The sequence below is a fragment of the Panthera tigris genome, chromosome A1 (genome assembly GCF_018350195.1).
Source record: "Panthera tigris isolate Pti1 chromosome A1, P.tigris_Pti1_mat1.1, whole genome shotgun sequence".
In the NCBI taxonomy this organism is placed as follows: domain Eukaryota; kingdom Metazoa; phylum Chordata; class Mammalia; order Carnivora; family Felidae; genus Panthera; species Panthera tigris.
Window position 1 is genome coordinate 173,984,779 of NC_056660.1, and position 17,949 is coordinate 174,002,727.

Sequence of the window (17,949 nt, forward strand, 5' to 3'; positions counted from 1 at the left end):
CTCCACCAGCCAGCCACCTTTCCCATCTCAGGGCTAAGAATCCTGTCATCCCGATTTCTATAAATTCCAAGTAAGAAAAAGAGGATTAACTGGGGGGGAAATAGTCTAGCTTAAGAGAAAAGACCCATGCGTGGGAAACTATAGTTGTGGAGAGCTGCCTCCTGATGAATTAACTTGGCCAAATCACCCCATCATGTGAAGCCCGCCTTTTAACCACCAACCTGTCCAGTCCGTGTACATAAAGCTTCTAATCCTCTTTCTAGTGCCTCGCTCTGTAATGTTAACGGATTTCTTAGCATCACTAGATGTTTGAGCAGTTCGAGAAACCAAACCAACCTACTAACCAACCGACCAACAACACATAAACAAAAAAAAACCAACCAGGAGTGAGAAGTAGACGGAAGCACTTTTTGGGAAAGCAAAATACACTCAGCGAAGTAAAACAGCATTTGTGAAACAAGGAGACAAGGTTATAAAACATAGACGCTAGGAGAAAAACAAAGGGTTCTTGGAAATTAAAGATATGACAGAAGAGATTTTAAAAAGTCTGCAGGAAGCTTCAGGAAGGTGATGTGCAAGACTGGTCTCAGAATACAGAACAAGTAGAAAAGGAGGTGAAAAAAAAAATAAGAGAATTAATGAAAACTGTACAGAATCCGTCTGGGAGCCCCATATGTAAAAAAAAATAAAGCAAATGGAGAACCGAGGAAAAGAAGTTACCATAGAAATGATATAAGAACAGTTCCTAAAACCGGATTCCAATTGATAGCACCCACCAAGTATGCAGCATAAAAATAAGAACCGGGGTGGGGGGGGGGCGCCTGGGTGGCTCAGTCGGTTAAGCGGCCGACTTCGGCTCGGGTCGTGATCTCATGGTCCGTGAGTTCGAGCCCCGCGTCGGGCTCTGTGCTGACAGCTCAGAGCCTGGAGCCTGTTTCAGATTCTGTGTCTCCCTCGCTCTGACCCTCCCCCGTTCATGCTCTGTCTCTCTCTGTCTCAAAAATAAATAAACGTTAAAAAAAAAAAATTAAAAAAAAAAAATAAGAACCGGGGACCCATCGCCTCTTGGAAATTTTAAGACTACTGGGAGAGATAAAAACCTTGAAGGTGGGGTGGGGTGGGTGAAATGTACTTGGTTGTCTACTGAGGATCAGAAATGAGAATGGAACCAGACTCTTGACAAAAGCATGAAAAGCAGGGTGGTGCCCTTGAAACTCTATAGGCGAGTGGTGTCCATTCTGCAATCTTATACTCATCCAACAACCAGATGTGAAGGTAGGGGGACAAAACCCAAAGGCCAGGCACCTTTTTCCAGGAATCAACCGGAAGGTGAGCTCTGCTAAAGTAAGGGAGAAAAACCAAGACAGAGGGAGACAGGAGATCCAGACAAAGAAAAAAAGGAAAAGGGTCTCCAGGAGAGTGGTGAAAGGGGAACCCAGGACCCAGCCAGGCGGCAGGACCAGATGGCAGTGGGTTCGGGGTGGGAGCAGGGAGGAAGGGCCTCTTGGAGAGACGTCACCATGAAAAGAGGAAGCCGATAAAATCCCTGATGTGTTTGGATGTATTGAGAGATCAACACCTCCATCAGAGAGTTTTAGTATGAATTCATGCTAAATTCATAGGTGTTCTAAGAAACAAGGCATATGAAAAAAAACAAGACCATTCCAGAGATATCGCATAAGTAGAAAAGAAATACAATCCTACTAGACTCTGCTGTGAGTAATATTTATATGGGCATAATAATGTGTATACAGAATATTTGCTCTCACTAACATGTCATTGGGAAGATGCGGGGAGAGAAGGCATATGTTGAAATGAAGGGTGTGTAAGCGAACTAAATCCTCATCACCTTCCATTGGAAGAAGTCCATGGACAACATCTAAAACGGGAACATCAAGAAATAGTAATACAAATGCATTGCTCAGAACATGGAAGAAAGTGCCAGGAGAAAGAGCTAACACCATCGTACGATCTTTCCCCTGGGAAGCAGAAACATGGAGAGTCAAGTAGGGAGGACAATGTACTTGTTCTTTTTATTTCTTATTTTCCTTTTTTTATACCATAAGCCTTGTGATGCTACTGGACCAGTTAAGCTCTGCGCGATTATAATTTTGGTGAAAAGAAAAGTCAAAAGATTCCATTCCTTTTTAACTTTATTGGGGCACAATTGATATCCCCAAACACTGCACACGTCATGTATACAACTTGATGAATGTGGGCACAGGAGGCAAGTCTGGCGTGGTCAGACTTCAGGTTGTAGGGAGAGGAGGAGCGAGGTTTTGGAAATAAACAAGAGGTTTCCTGTCGTTGGCGGTGAAAATCTGCTTTGATCTTGTCCCCAGGCTGCCACGAGTTCTTCAGATTCCAAATAATGTAGCTAGAATGGGTTGAACCGTTGAAATGGATGGAAAAGTCGCACACAGACATCAGCATAGGGGACATTCCATAGCCGTGAACCCTTTTGATTTCATGAACTGTGGCAATAACACAGGACTGCTTTTGAAGAAAAAGTTCAAGTCATACAGAAACTAGAGTGCATGTCCCCTGTCTCCTGCCCTGGACCCACTGTCACCCGGTTAACAATTTAGTGTCTATCATTCCTTTCTTGGTTTCTTTTTTTTTTCCCCCACTCAAGTGCTTTTATTTAGAACGCACAGATTCTGTGCTCCAGATTATCTCAATTTTAGGAAGCACACTAAATACGGATGTGGAGATCTGAGACAGAGGTGCGAAACAAGAAGAGGGAGGGGAAGAGATGTTCCTGAGGCTGGTTCTGGCCTTCCCAGAGCAGGACCAGGGACCGGGCTGGGCTTGTTTCATGTAGCAAAACTCGGATTCTGTGTCAGCGGCAGAGAGAAAGTGGCACAGACATTCCTCGTTCCTGGGGCTGGCACTCGAAGCGGGAAAACCGTTTCCATGGAGATCGGGACACTAGAGATGCTCTCTGAAATTGCTCCTTGGGGCTCAGCGACAAATAGAAACATTAGCATGCAGAGGCCTAAATATAGCTGCATTCAGGGTGATTCATCGAGCCCGAAACTTGGCTGAGACGTGGTTTTGGAACAAATGCACCGAGCAGAGACCCAATGGTGTTTTTAATATTTTACAGTGTTTACACTACCATTAGAGGATGTATCTAATGGAAAACGCAGAAATGCAGGGGCCACTTGGTTTGATCCTCCTGGATAAGTCACCATCAGAGTCCCGCCTGGGCATGACAGGTTACAAAAGAGATTTTTCTTTTCTCTTCTTTCCTTTTTTCATTTTTGTGGTCGGAAAGTCCCTTCACCACAGAGCTATCCTTTAAAAGGACCTGATAGAAAAACGTTCTCTCCTGTCAGAGAGGGAAACTAGTGCCTGTAATTAGAAGAAAAGTATAGGCATGCCTCCTCCTTTCTCCCCCAGGATTCCTGGGGACTGTAAATTCTTGTGTGCATCGTTACACAGAAAATTCTGCTCTGTCTCAGCTTCTACCCCCAGAGTTGCACCTGCAAACTTGCACTCCATCATGACTCTGTCAATTCAGAGAACAGCTGGGATCCTGCTGGCTACCAGGATGCACCTTCCTAAATTCATCCATTCAACGATCATCCCCTGTGCCGCGACCGCATTCCAGGAAGGACACAGCTAGATACAGAAAAAAAAAAAAAAAAAAGACAGCAAAGGTCTCAGGAAGCTTCCGTGTGAGTGCAGGAGACAGATGACAGTTAATCAATAGGCAATTTCAGATTGTAATAAATATTACAGAAAAGATAAAACAAGGCAACACCAGACTGGGGGGAAAGTGTAGGGCCTAGAAGGTCCGGGAGGTCTCTTGGGAGCCTGGCCCTTGGAAGTGAGACCTAAGAACAAGCAGCTCAAGGGAGCAGCTTTTCAGGTACAGGGAACGGCAAGTACGGAGGCTCAGAGGCTGAACCATGTTTGGTGAGGGAGCAGAGAGGGAGATGAGGTCAGAGAGATAGGCAAGGACCAGGTTCCTAGAGCCTTGCAAGTTGTTCTAAGAAGTCTGATGACCTTACACAGAAGGCAGGTAAACAATCGCCTTCTGCTACTGGGTTACAGCAACCCCCACGGCCAATAACCTGCCCAAGTATCTGAATGAGAGATTTCCCTAAGCACTGGGCTTTTTACTGTCCACACACTGTACCTCTTGCAAGAGTATAGAATACCTTCTTCCTCTTTTTTTTTTTTTTTTTTTTTTTGGTTGCCAAGAAGCTCATCTCCAGCCTGATTTTACCTTCTCTCTTATTTTCCTTTCGTCTTAGTTCTTTAGCCTTTTCCATCCCACTGCACTCTTGAGCCCTTTTGAAACGCATCTCAGGCATTTGGGAATGAGAGGCACAGATGGATAAGCATAAATCTGATTCCTCTTCCCACATGACTGACCTTCCTCTTGGCCTGTGGTAATGTTTCCAGAAGGATTGTGTCTTTGGAGTTCACTGGGGTAGATTGCATTATGACTTTGATGGGCCTTGGACATTTTTACCTTCATGCATCCCCTCCTTTTTTTAAAAAAATTTTTGGGGGGCGCCTGGGTTGCTCAATCAGTTGAGCATCTGACTTCAGCTCAGGTCATGATCTCACAGTCTGTGAGTTCGAGCCCCGCATCAGGCTCCGTGCTGACAGCTCGCAGCCTGGAGCCTGCTTCGGATTCCGTGTCTCCCTCTCTCTCTGCCCCTCCCCCGCTCATGCTCTGTCTCTCTGTCAAAAATAAATAAAAACATTAAAAAAAATTTTTTTTAAACACACGCACAAAAAAACTCACAAGCACCTCCATGGGCCCCACTGTATCCACCAGATAAGTCAGCCATATAGAGAGGTGAAGACAGGCAGGGTGGGGATTGAAAATGATCTTCCGGCCTAGAAACACCTGCTGTCAGGTGGGGAGAAGCTGTTTTTCAGTCACCGAGGGGACCTTTGCTATGGTGGGTAGAGTAGAAGCATGGAGGGAGCACTGGACAGGGAGTCAAAGGGCCTAGCCTAGTCTTACCTTTGCCACCAAGCACCTGGGTTGGTTGGAAGTCATTGACCCATGGAGGACTTTAGACAAGTTCAATCCGTTAAATTTGGCCGGTGGCGGGGGGGGGGGGCGTTGGGAGAGGAAGAAGGGGAGCAGTGAGAATAGGTCAGTGTCTCTAAGGAGTAAATGCAACTTCTTCCAGGGGAGTTCTCTAGGCTCTCCTTCCCATAGTGATGGTGATGATGATGGTGATGATATTTATAAAGCATATGCTGTGTGCCCGGAACTGTGCTAAGCACTCTCCTCTTTGCTGCAGCGTAGCTGGTTTATTGCACATGCTGTCTCCCGAGGTACAAGCACAGAGCAGCTTGACTGCTTCCCTCCACTGCTGTCCGCACACGCTCTCTTGACCAGCTCTTCTCTGCCTCCGGATGAATGTTGGCAGGCTCCATGGCTTTCCTATCACTCTCTGATTAAAAAAAAAAAAAAATAGTCTCTTTATCCAGGTTTTTAAAAGTCTGGTCCGGTGTAATATCAGAACCCCAGACTTTTTTTTTTTTTAATTTTTTTTTTAAATGTTTATTTATTTTTGAGACAGAGAGAGACAGAGCATGAACAGGGGAGGAGCAGAGAGAGAGGGAGACACAGAATCTGAAACAGGCTCCAGGCTCTGAGCTGTCAGCACAGAGCCCGACGCGGGGCTCGAACTCACGGACCGTGAGATCATGACCTGAGCCGAAGTCAGACGCTTAACTGACCGAGCCACCCAGGCGCCCCAGAACCCCAGACTTTTTATTGGGCTCGCCTCCACGGCCTGGCCTGTGTGGAATTCTCCCATTTTTCACCATACGGGGGGTGCGGTTCACTCCCCACAAGGCCCTCCCACCCCGCCCTCTTGGGGGGTTGGCTATTCCCCCACTTTTGGACTTTCCAGGCTAGAGTTAGGACAGGTCCCTGCAGCCCTCAGAATCAAAGGAACACAAAAGAACGAGCTGACCAAAGAGTCCTCTCGCCTGCCCGCTACTTGGCTTGAGATGAGGGGTCATGGAGGCCCAGAGTGGGGCGGGGGGGAGGCACAGCATTCTGACAGCTCCTTCTAGAGAAGTCTGTCTACAGGTTTCTTCAGCTTCCCAGCTCTTTTCTTTTGTATTCTAGAGATGAGTGATGAGTTAAAGATCACGAAGACCATGTCGTGATATGTTAACAAGTCCTGCAAGGGGTCGAGCCCCTTGCTTTGGGATGTCGGGGTCCTGGCATCTGTTGTATGGTTCCCTGCCTTTAGGTCTCTGCTGAAGCCCAAGGCACCAGGAAAATCTCATTCAATTTCCTGTTTCCTCACACCAGCTTTATGAGCTGACTCAAAATTTTAGCCCGTGATGTAAGGACTCTGCTATTGTTCCTATATTACAGATATAGAAACTGAAGCTAAGGGTCTCAGTCCAGTAGACAGCACAGAGGGGCGCCTGGGTGGCTCAGTCAGTTAAGCGTCCGACTTCGACTCAGGTCATGATCTCGCAGTCCGTGAGTTCGAGCCCCGCGTCAGGCTCTGTGCTGACAGCTCGGAGCCTGGAGCTTGTTTCAGATTCTGTGTCTCCCTCTCGCTCTCTGCCCCTCCCCTGCTCTGTCTCTCTCTCTCAAAAATAAATTAACCTTAAAAAAATTAAAGAAGCGACTTACTTTGAGCTATGACTTTGCTTCCATGAGGAGATAGATACCTTACTATTCCTCTCGAGTCAGGGAAAAGGCCTCAGTTACACATCGTTAGCATTTGGAGATGATATCCTGCCATGATAGGTTTCCCAAAATACACACTTTTTTCATTACGTTTTTTTTACCAATCAAAACAGCTATCCAGCAAGAGCCTACAATGCTTATATATGATTTAAAAAGTCCTCAAATTCGGAAAGGTTGAAAATCTGTTTTAAAGTGCTCTGCACACGATTATTCAATTACGATCCTTTCAAACACAACAAGAAGCAAAGATGCTTTGGGCTGAGACCACCTTCCCTTTCAGCAGAGTAGGCCTCCTAAGCCGTTAGGGCAAGGTTGCCAGATTTAGAAGCGAACATGCCACACCCAGTTAAAACTGAGTTTGCAGTGGGGCGCCTGGGTGGCTCAGTCCATTGGGCGTCTGACTTAGACTCAGGTCATGATCTCGCGTCTCGTGAGTTCGAGCCCCACGTCGGGCGCTGTGCTGAGCGCTGGGAGCCTGGAGCCTGCTTCGGATTCTTTGTCTCCCTCTCTCTCTGCCCCTCCCCTGCTCACGCTCTGTCTCTCTCTGTCGCTCAACAACAAATAAACGTTAAAAAAATAAATAAATAAAAAATCGCGTTTTCAGGAAACAATGAACGATTTTTGGCGAGAGTATGTTTTGTGCGATATTTGTGGTTTCTGACACTATACCCTGTTAGGGTCAAAGGGGACTTGGGCAAGGCATCCGGGGGCTGGCCTGCCATTCATAGCTGGGGCTTGGTGTTCTAGTCAACGGACAAACGGTTTCTCAGAACATCGCCATCAGACAAGGCCACTCTGTTCCCATGGCGACTACCAAAACAAAAACAGGATCCCTCAGTAACCACGTCTGAACAAGGACAATACGCGAGCCTTGTCCACACCTCCAAGTCCCACACACCCCTGCCACCCTCCTAATAGAAGTGGCTGCCACTGCTTCACCAATGACACAGCTCCTACCTCGCTCTGGTCTGCCCTCCCTAAAGAGACCATTTATTGAGATGCCCAATTATAGAATTACCCCACCTCCTTACAGCATCTAATTCAGGGCAAAGCCTCACTTCCTTAAGCTCTCCCCGCAAATCTCCTAACACAACCCTAAACCTCTTAAGAAGTCGCGTCTAACATCCGTGGCTCCTTAGCTCCTCAGGCAACTTCAGGTGCTTGATGTTCCTACCTGGTCCTGTGGTTGGCTCTCAGTCTCCAAGAAACAGCCAGCGAAATGCTCCACTGGAAAGACTCCCGATGAATGGAGATGCTGACCAAACATAACGATGATCAAGCAGCCATCACGGGGATGACTTATTTAGCCAGAGGAAGAAGCCAGCAAAGAAGAGATAGAGGGTGGTCCCCAGGGCTGGCCTTGTTTCTGCCACGTGAGTCCCCGGCTTCCAGACCCCAAGGTCTATCTGCCACTGGATCCCAAACCACTGCGACGTGGCCTTTCCCACCATCGCCTGAAATCTGAACAGTTCTCAATGCTTTGGCTAACTACCTAATCACTGTTTTTTTTTAAGAGAACATTTTATTATGTTAACCAAACTTCTACTCTGCAATTAACTCTAATCACACAAGCAATTAAATTGGGAGTAAGATTATTTTGCAGCTTAAAGCTATTTGTGTCGACACTGGGTTTTTCTCTATCTAATTAATTCTTATTTCTTGGTTATAATTGTTATTTAATTAACAGACTTTCCGACTTTACCTGCGGGTTGGTTTTTGTTGTTGTGGTTGTTGCTGTTGTTGTTGTTGTTGTTTAAACAACCGTCCGTCCCCGCACTCACACACCTGAGCACATCACATCTGCTCCTCTGGAGCGTCTCAAAGCGGGGACAGAAGCATCGGCCACTTCCGTTGAGCTACTTGAAAGGGAAACTGGGCTTGATTAATTTGTCACTCAAAGGTAGGGGGAGAGAGAGGAGAGAGGAGAGAGGAGAGAGAGAAAGAGAGAGAGGACATGTGTGCACAGGCAGAGGAGGGGCAAAGAGAGAGGGCGTAAGAGAATCCCAAGCAGGCTCCATGCTCTACACACAGAGTCCAACCCAGGACCAGATCTCACGAACTGTGAGATCACAACCTGAGCTAAAATAAAGAACCAGACGCTTAAATGACTGAGCCACCCAGGCGCCCCTCAAACATTTTTAAAAGCTCATTTTATTCCCTATTGTTAATATCTCTTTGCAATTGTTATTTAGCAGGTGCTCTAAAGATTATAATATGTACCTTTAACTTATCACAGTATACTTAATATTGTACCATTTCACTAAAATGTAACCATCTTACAACTATATAATTGCATTTAATGTCCTCTATCCTTTGCCCTCTTGTCACATATATTTTTCTCATACATTGTAAACTACACAATAACATTAGTGGTATTTTTTATGTAGCAGTTAATTGTCTTTTTAAATGTTTATTTTTGAGGGAGAGGGAGAGAAAAAGAGAGGGAGCATGTGGGGGAGGGTCAGAGAGAGAGGGAGACACAGAATCCGAAGCGGGCTCCAGGCTCTGAGCTGTCAGCATAGAGCCCGACGCGGGGCTCGAACTCATAGACCACGAGATCATGACCTGGGCCACAGCTGGACGCTTAACCGACTAGGCCACCCAAGTGCCCCACTGTTAATTGTCTATTAAATAAATTAAGAGAAGGAGAAGAGATCATGTTTTAGATCTGTCCATACATTTACCTTTTCTGGCATTTATTTATTTATTTATCTGATACTTGAGTTTCCATCTTGTGTCACTTCCCTTCCGGAGAACTTCCTTTAGTATCTCTTATGGCCAAGTTTTGCTGGAAAAAAAAAATTCTTCTAGAGTTTGTTTGTCTACACATGTTGTTTTCTCAGCTTCCTTCTGAAAGATACTTTAATTGGAAATATTCTGAGTTAACTGATTTTTTTCTTTCAGTATTTTGAGATGCTCTCCGGTTGTCTTCTGTTTTCTGCTGCTTCTGGTAGAGGGCAGTCATCATTCATTCGCGGTTCCCCTATTTGGAATGTGTCCTTTTTTCCTCTGGATGCTTTTTTTTTTGCAATTTCCTCTTTACCTTCTGCCTTCAGCAGTTTGATTCAATGGGCTTAGGTGTGCTTTTATCTGTTGTTATACTGCTTCAGGTTTACTGAGATTGTTGGATCTGTAGGTTCACGTTTTCACCAAATTTGGGAATTGGCGACCCAGCAATCTTCTTGCAATATTTGTTCTGCCTACTGTCTCTTCTTCCTGTCCTCTGGCTCTCCCATTACTCCTTTGTTAGATGACTTGATATGGTCCTACAGGTCACTGAAACTTCGTTCACCAAGTTTTCAATCTTTTTACTCTCACCCTTGGCTGCTAATTCCAACATCTCAGTGTCTGTGTCCATTGACAGTTTTTTCTTCTGGATTATGAGCCACAGATCCTTCTTCTTTGCCTGTCTAAGAAAGTCTTCCTATTTTTTTAGACATTGGGACATTGTGGTTGACATAGTGTAGGGAGTCTGGGTAATGTCCCTCTTTTTTAAAGGATGTGGGTTTTGCTTTGAAAGCATGCAGTTAAAATACTTTCAGATGCCAAGGAGTCTATCAAGGCTGATTTTATTCTTTGACTTTGTCCATAGCCCTATGATGTGATCCTTCCTTTAGGACCTGGCCTTGACTTCTAAGACATGTCCTTCTGAGGGTCTTCACCAAATGTGTGGGGGTGCTTATGAGATCGTTCCACTCGGATTGGCTAGAAGTCAAGCCACTCTCTAATAAGCCATGGGGAATCTTGCCTATGCATGTGAGGTCTAGTCACTGGCCAGAGAAAGCCCCACGCAGAATTCTGGGGCCTTGTTTCTACCCATCTTCCCCTCCTCTGGTACCCTGGCATGCAAATTCCTGTCACTTGATAACACTGAACTCTGATCTCAATCAACTCAGTTCAGTCAGATTGCTTTGCTCTTTGGGTTCCATGTATGATGGCCAAGAAGGTGACCCCACGCCAAAAGTCAAGGCAAACATAGGGCTTATCTTGTATGTCTTCCTTTTTTTCAAGGATCGAAATCTTGCACTGACGCTAGTCTGATGCCTGAAAACAGTCGCTTCCTATGTTTTCTACAATTTTATGTTTCTTAGTGACAGGAAGTCAATGGAATGGAAGTTTGGAAACTTCCAGAAATGGAAGTTTCCTCCTTGCTCTTTGGGATGTCATATCCAATCAGTCATGGAATCTGTAAATCATTAGTGCTAGATGCCAATTCTTCTGGTTTTCTACCTTTAGGGCACAAGATAGGATTGTACCTCCCTCTGCCCTTGAGTTGGCCACCAAGTCACTTGTCTAGGCTAGGTGTAAGTATGTGAAAGTGACCTGTGTCTTTTCTAGGTGGAAGCATTTAAAAGCCAGTGTGCATTTTGCCGCATTCCTGTCCCTTTTACTATGATTGGTCATATGCCCCAGAGTAGAAACACTATCAGCCTGTGTCTCTAAGTGAAGATGACACGGAACAGAATCCCCTAAAAATGTGGGATGGACTGTAGTGTGAGAACTAAATCTTTGGGTTTTTGTGGTTCTTTTTTAAGCTACCTGGGTTTGGAGGATTGTTCGTCCCTGCAGCAAAACGTAGCCTCTTCTAACTACTAGAAAGTCCCATCATTTCAACTTCCCAAATTTCTCTCAACACATTTCTTCCCGTTCATCCCTACTTAACCCCCGTCATCTCCCTCCTACACTTCCTCCAGCATCTCCACCCCCTTCCGATCTTCACGAAGCCCTTCAGTGACAGTTGTTAAACGAATGCTGGTTGTATCATCCCCTTCTGATGACCAGTCCAAGATGTCTCCCCACTTCCCTAAAAATAACACTTTTGCCCTGGCAGCGGACTCCTCCCCATCTGGCTGCAACACACCATTTCAGCCTTGGGGCCAGCAAACCCACATATTCTCTGCCTAGGTCACATGAGTAGTTGTGTCCTCCTCAGACAGGAGTGCCTTCCCTTTCACCTCACTGCACTTTGGCTTACGCGGTTCCTCGTGCCAGAAATGCGGTTCCTCGTGCCAGAAATGCTGTTCCTCTTACTTTTCTGCTTGACAAATTCGTCTTTCCGTTTCCAGCCCAGATATCACCTACACTGTGAGTTTCTCCTTCTCGCTAACCCATCCCTCGCCTTGTGGAATTCTGCCAAGCTCTCCTCCTCCTTTGCTACTCTGCATATTTTAGGATCTCAGAGGTTATTACTGGATGTGCCGGCTGAGTCGGGTCCTTGTTTGTATCACATTTGGCCTGCACACTAATTTAAAAAAAAAAAATGGAATTATTTAGCAAAAATGTCAGGATTAGGAAATTCCATACACACAAAACCACATTTGGGTTGCTCTTGAAAAACCAGAAGATCTGGCCATCCCGTGCTGCGTTCCTACCTGGCAACAAACAGGCCTAGCGCCAAGTTCCCGCTCGCCTCTCAGCTGGGCGCATGCGCTCTGATTTGCAGGCCATCGCACTCGGTTCATTTCATGCGTGTGCGCCAACCCTATGCCATCCTTCTGGGAGCTGGCTTAGCAATTCCTGGAATCGAGTGACCTGTTCACGTGCCTGGCTCCTGCTCCACCAGACTGTTAACCCCCGCAAGGTGGAACTGTGTTTCATTCATGCTTCACCCCTTTTGGATCTATTAGGGTAAGTTGTGTTTAGCAGGTGTGCACGAGCTCGTGCGGGCCGCGCGCACACACTCATCGCAAGCAAGGGCTAATTGTTGTCTTCACGGAGTATAGGCTCCACAAGGGGTTCCTCCCTGGTCACTTCGATATGTGGAGGTAACCACGGTGAAATCTACGATGAGAGAGTATTAGAGGCAGCAATGTAAAAGGCAAACCAGGAAACACTTAGAGACGACCCTCCAAGAGTGTTGCCTTTTTGTGTGTTAGTTATCGAGGAAGCCAGCATTCCGCACAGTGATCCAGGTTCTGAGGCTCAGCCTGATGGCATAAATGTACCTATATCTCTCTATGTGTCTGTCCCTTTATCTCTGTTCACCTCGCCTATGCAGGTAGCTAGCTACCTGTAACCTGTGTGCGATCTTGCACAAACAAACCCAACACTCTCTCAATTCCGCAAATCAGCTTTTGCCTGACGGCGTGTGTCATCTACGGCTATTTGCACAGTGGAGAAGGAAGGTGAAAGACAGTTGATGAGCCAAGCTAGTTTTTAATCTCTCTGGCACCAAAAAGAAAAAGAAAAAAAAAAACCCACTAAACACAACCTTCACACGCCTAAACAGAGTCTAGACTGTGTGAGGAAGTCATTTGCGATATTAGGCACTTGGGTGACAGAATCCAACACGTCAACTTTGCATGCCACGCTATTAATGTTGGTACTTCTTGGTCGTTATTCAAGTTCACTTTAAATAACACCAGATTTTTTTTTTTTAATTACTCACTTTTGCCCGTCTGGATTTGGAGTCATGGAGAAAAACGAGACAGCAGCAGTTGGGTTTTTCTTTCTTTTTTTCTTTCTTTCTTTCTCTTCTTCTTTTTTTAAATCTCAGAATGTATTTTTTGCAGGCCTCCAAGGCAGACTTCTTTTTTTTAATTTTTTTTTATAAAAAATACATAAAAATATATTAAAAATATACATAATATACATAATATTATAATATATTATAATATATTATTTATAATTATATATAATTATATATATTATATAATATATAATAATAAATATATATTTATTATAATTATATATATAATTATATATAATTATAATTATAATATAATATATTATATATATTATATATTATAATATATATTCTATTATATTATATATATGTAATATATTATATTATATTATATATAATATAATAATACATACATAATATACATAAAAAATATTTAAAAAATTTTTTATATAAAATACACATGGCCTCTGCTTCCGATTCTGTGTCTCCCTCTCTCTCTGCCCCTCCCCCGTTCATGCTTTGTCTCTCTCTGTCTCAAAAATAAATAAACGTTAAAAAAAAAATTAAAAAAAAAATACACATGGCCTCAAGTTTACCATCCTAACCATTTTTAAGTGGCCGGTTCATCACCATCCATCTCCAGAATGTTCCATCTTCCCCAACTGAAACTCTGTCTCCGGTTAAACAATAACCCTCCTTCTCCCCACAGCCCCTGGTAAGATCCCTTCTTCTTTCTGTCTCTATGATGTCTGCTGCTCAAGGAACCTCATGTAAGCGGAATCATACTGTATTTATCTTTTTGCAACTGGCTTGTTTCACCCAGCAAAATGTCCTCGAGTTCCACCCATGTCGGAGCGTGTGTTGGAATGTCCTTCCTTTTTAAGGTGGAATAAAACTCACAGGTGTTCATTATGCATACGCCGTACTTTGCTTATCCTGTCGTCTATCGATAGACACTTGGGTCACTTCCATTTTTTAGCTGTTGTGAACGACGCTGTTTTGTATAGACGTACAACAATCTCTTTGACTCCCTGCTTTCATTCTTGTGGGTACATACCCAGAAGTGGAATTGTTGGATCATAGGAGAATTCTATTTTTAACTTTTGGAAGACCTGTCCTACTGTTTTCCACAGCAGCTGTACCATTTTCTATTCCCAACAGCAATGCACAGGGTCCTAATTTCTCCACATCCTCGCCCACACGTATTATTTTCTGGGTGTTGTTGATAAGAGCCACCATCATGGGTGTGAGGTGGTATCTCACTGATTTGATTTGCCTTTAATGATGAGTGATATCGAGCACCTTTTCATGAGCTTGTTGGCTCTCCGTATATCTTCTTTGGAAAAGGTCTATTCAAGTCTTTTGTCAAAGGCATATTTTTGTGATGAGATCCCTATTTTGGGGTAGGAGGGTCACAAGAGAGGGGCACTCGTCACACCTCAGGTCCTGTGTCAGGCTTCAGAGTTCTGTGATGAGCTCATCAGCAGTGAGAGAGAGCGGGGGGCTCTAGACAGGGAGCATCGTCCAGGTGGGGGGCAGGTAACACTTCAGATGGGATCGCAGTGACAGACACAGGAGAATCTCAGGGAGGGGGGCAATGCCTGCTTGGAAGGAAGAGGTGGGGTGGAGGATGGGGCAGGGGGTGTCTGTCCGGAAGGAAAGAGGTGGGGTAGAGGACAGGGGTCCAGGACAGGGGTAAGCTCGTTGCAGAGTGAGCTTGCTTCGGGAGATAGTTGCTGCAGTGGGTAAGAGCAAAGGCTTTCTAGTCCTGTGCTGGACCCCCTGCGTCACAGTTTATGAGCTGCGTGACTTTGAGCAAGTCACTTGACCTTTATAAGCCTCCACATCTTCGTCTGTAAAATAAGAAGAATAATGCCCACAATACACGGTGGTTCCGAAAACTAAATGAGCTAATGTCAATAAAATGTTTTGCAAATATCAGGCTAATAGCAGATGCTCAGGAAAAGGTAGTTTTTCTTAGTGTTTTCCAGAACGCTGGATTTCTAAGAACTGCAAGTTCAGGTCAGTCAGACTCCAAACGCTTTGTCATTTCCACCGTATATCCCGCAGAAATCTACAGTATCTGCAGAAGGCAATGCATACAGCTGTTCAGTACAGGTTCAAAGTTTCTCATGTTAGCGTGGCTGTCCTACAGTTTGCTGTAATCACAGCACAGCCTGAAGAATCCTGAGCCCAGATGTATCAGTCCAGAAGGAGATCCTGCGGATCAACGGTTTCAGTGAAACTGAGGCAAAGGAGAAACACCACCTTCCCAGAGTGGCTGTTATGTCCCAGGCGCTATACCGGCCCCCCATGCATGTGACCCCACCATGATTCTCAACCTCCAACAGAGGTAAGGAATTTTACTTCCATTTTACAGATGGGAAAACTGAGACTCAGGGAGCGCTTGCAAAAAGGTTAATGGATGGAGGCAGTGGGACCGGGATTTGCCCTTGGTTCTGCCTTGACTTCTAACACCATGGATCTTCCCATTCATCTGTTTTGCGTATTAGAAAAATCGTGTTTTAGGATTTATGTTAGACAGGGCACTTGGTGTCATGATGAGACTATAGGGCTCAGACACACCCTTTTTGTTTGTTTGTTTGTTTACTTCACCCCTACCTTTCTCCTTGAATATCCCTTTCTTTATTTACAACACTTCTGAGGGTCCCGTCCACCTTCCAGACTATTGATATGTGACCGTGGGGTCGCATTGCTTCACCCCAGGATTACCTCTGCCCCTACCGCTGACACATCCTCCTGATCTTCCGTCGTCGACAGTGGCTCCTACAGAACCAGGAACACTATTTACTACTCTTTCCTTCTTCCAATTCTCCTTTCATTGTCTTCCATTGCCTCAGAGTTGACAGGAGATCACTGGCGCTTGTGACGGACCGGCACTTCCTCCCCAGTGTGGCTCTTTAAGAACCGTGTTTTCTCTTTCGTGTGAACACTTGTACTACTACTGTTCCTTTAGCATTATTCTCAAAATATACGCATTTTCTTATTGAAATAAACTTACCTCTTTTTTACTTTTTTAATGCTTTATGTATTTTTGAGAGTGAGACAGACAGAGAGCGCGAGCAGGGGAGGGGCAGAGAGAGAGGGAGACACAGAATCCGCAGCAGGCTCCGGGCTCCGAGCTGTCAGAGCCGAGCCCGACGCGGGGCTCGAACCCACGAGCTATAAGATCACGACCTGAGTTGAAGTCAGACGCTCAACCGACTGAGCCACCCAGGCGCCCCTTAAATAAACTTATTTGCAAAGCAACTTACACCATTGTCAAAAATGGACAACCAGCATCCCTTGTTATGTTTGTCAACATCTTACCCTCAGATCAGCTGCTGGGACGGACAGTCCCCAGAGCTCAGGGGCCACCCACAGTAAAAGTTTATTTTTACTTAACGTTTTGAAAAGTCGTTCATGCCAAGTCCAAAGCAGTCGTTTCTGCCTCGGCCTTCCCCCTCCTTCTTGCGAAACGACCATCGCCACATTCGGGATCCAAGGAAAGAGAGTCAGTGGTGAAAGCACAGCAGACACGGTCCCCCAGACCCCAGAATGACATGCTTCCCTTCACTAACATTTCACTCGGGTCAAAACTGATTGCATGGTCCATCCCAGATTCCAGGCGGCAGGGAACACACACACTGCCGAGGCAGTCACTTTCCAGCAACAACCCTGTACTGTGGGAGAGAAGCCCAAATCTGCCTCCCCTGCCATCAGAAGTAATTAGGAGGGGCGCCTGGGTGGCTCAGTCCGTGGAGCTTCCGACTTCGGCTGGGGTCATGATCTCACGGCTCGTGAGTTCGAGCCCCGCGTCGGGCTTTCTGCTGTCAGCCTGTCAGTGCAGAGGCTGCTTCGGATCCCCAGTCCCCCTCTCTTTACCCCTCCCCCACTTGTGTTCTCCCCAAACTAAATGAATATTCGAAAGTCATTGGGAAAGAAAAGACAGTAAGAGTCTTTCTCCGGATTCCCCAGCCCCTCTGTCTGGAATCTGCTTGCATAGTGTTGCACGAGAGGAACACTAAAAAGAGCCTCCCCCTTGGCCCTGGTTCCCTTCCCCTAAGTCTTCCCGGGTTTCTGCGGTGTGGAGGTAGAAGCTGCCTTTGAAATGAGACTTCAGGCCATGAGGCAAAACCCGGCCAGGCTGCGCTTCCCTACCCCCTCCCCCCCGCCCCCCACCATCGGCCCTCGGAGCACAGCACCGACCATCCGCTCACTGTCACCAGCGGCCCCCACCACGCCCTGGGGAACATTCCTAGAGGCTGAGGAGCCTCCATGCTTGGTCCTCCGTTCAACTCGGTCAGTGATGCTCTGACATCAACCTTCCACCCTCTGCCAACTCTGCTTCCCCGAAAGAAACCCAAGGTGGGCCTGGGAGCATGGCCCCTGTGGGCCTCGTCTCCTGGAAGTTCTCTTCTCTCTTGAATTCCTTGATCTTTCCTCTCCTGGTTTCCCTTTGATATCAGTGCCTGAATGATCCCTCTCCTAGAAAAGGGGGTCTGTGCTAAAAAGGTGGAGGTCACAGATCTCATCCACTTCCTTCTGTAAGCGAAGAAACTGAGGGCACAGAGATGACTAAAAATGTGGTCTCCTTACCTGTAATGGACTGAACTGTGTCCCCCACCCCCAAATTTATTTGTTGAAGTCCTAGCACCCAAGGTGACTGTATTCGGAGCTAGGGCCTTTAAGGCATTGTTAAAGTTAAATGAAGTCATATGGGTAAGGCCCTAATCCCATGTGGCCGGTGTCCTTATCAGCAGGGGAAGAGACTGGTGTCCTTATAACCAGGGACAGGCACACACGGAGGGAAGACTATGTCAGGATGCAGTGACAAGACAGCCACCTG

General features: G+C 45.8%; 1 long non-coding RNA gene across 1 annotated transcript; it reads right to left on the minus strand.

Moving 5' to 3' along the window:
- Positions 1 to 2,204: 2,204 nt before the first annotated feature.
- On the minus strand, positions 2,205 to 6,834 carry LOC122231653. The gene is made up of 3 exons (XR_006208902.1): positions 6,638 to 6,834; positions 4,991 to 5,429; positions 2,205 to 3,627 (listed from the first exon to the last, which is right to left on the minus strand). It is a non-coding gene; the product is annotated as an uncharacterized LOC122231653 (long non-coding RNA).
- Positions 6,835 to 17,949: the final 11,115 nt, after the last annotated feature.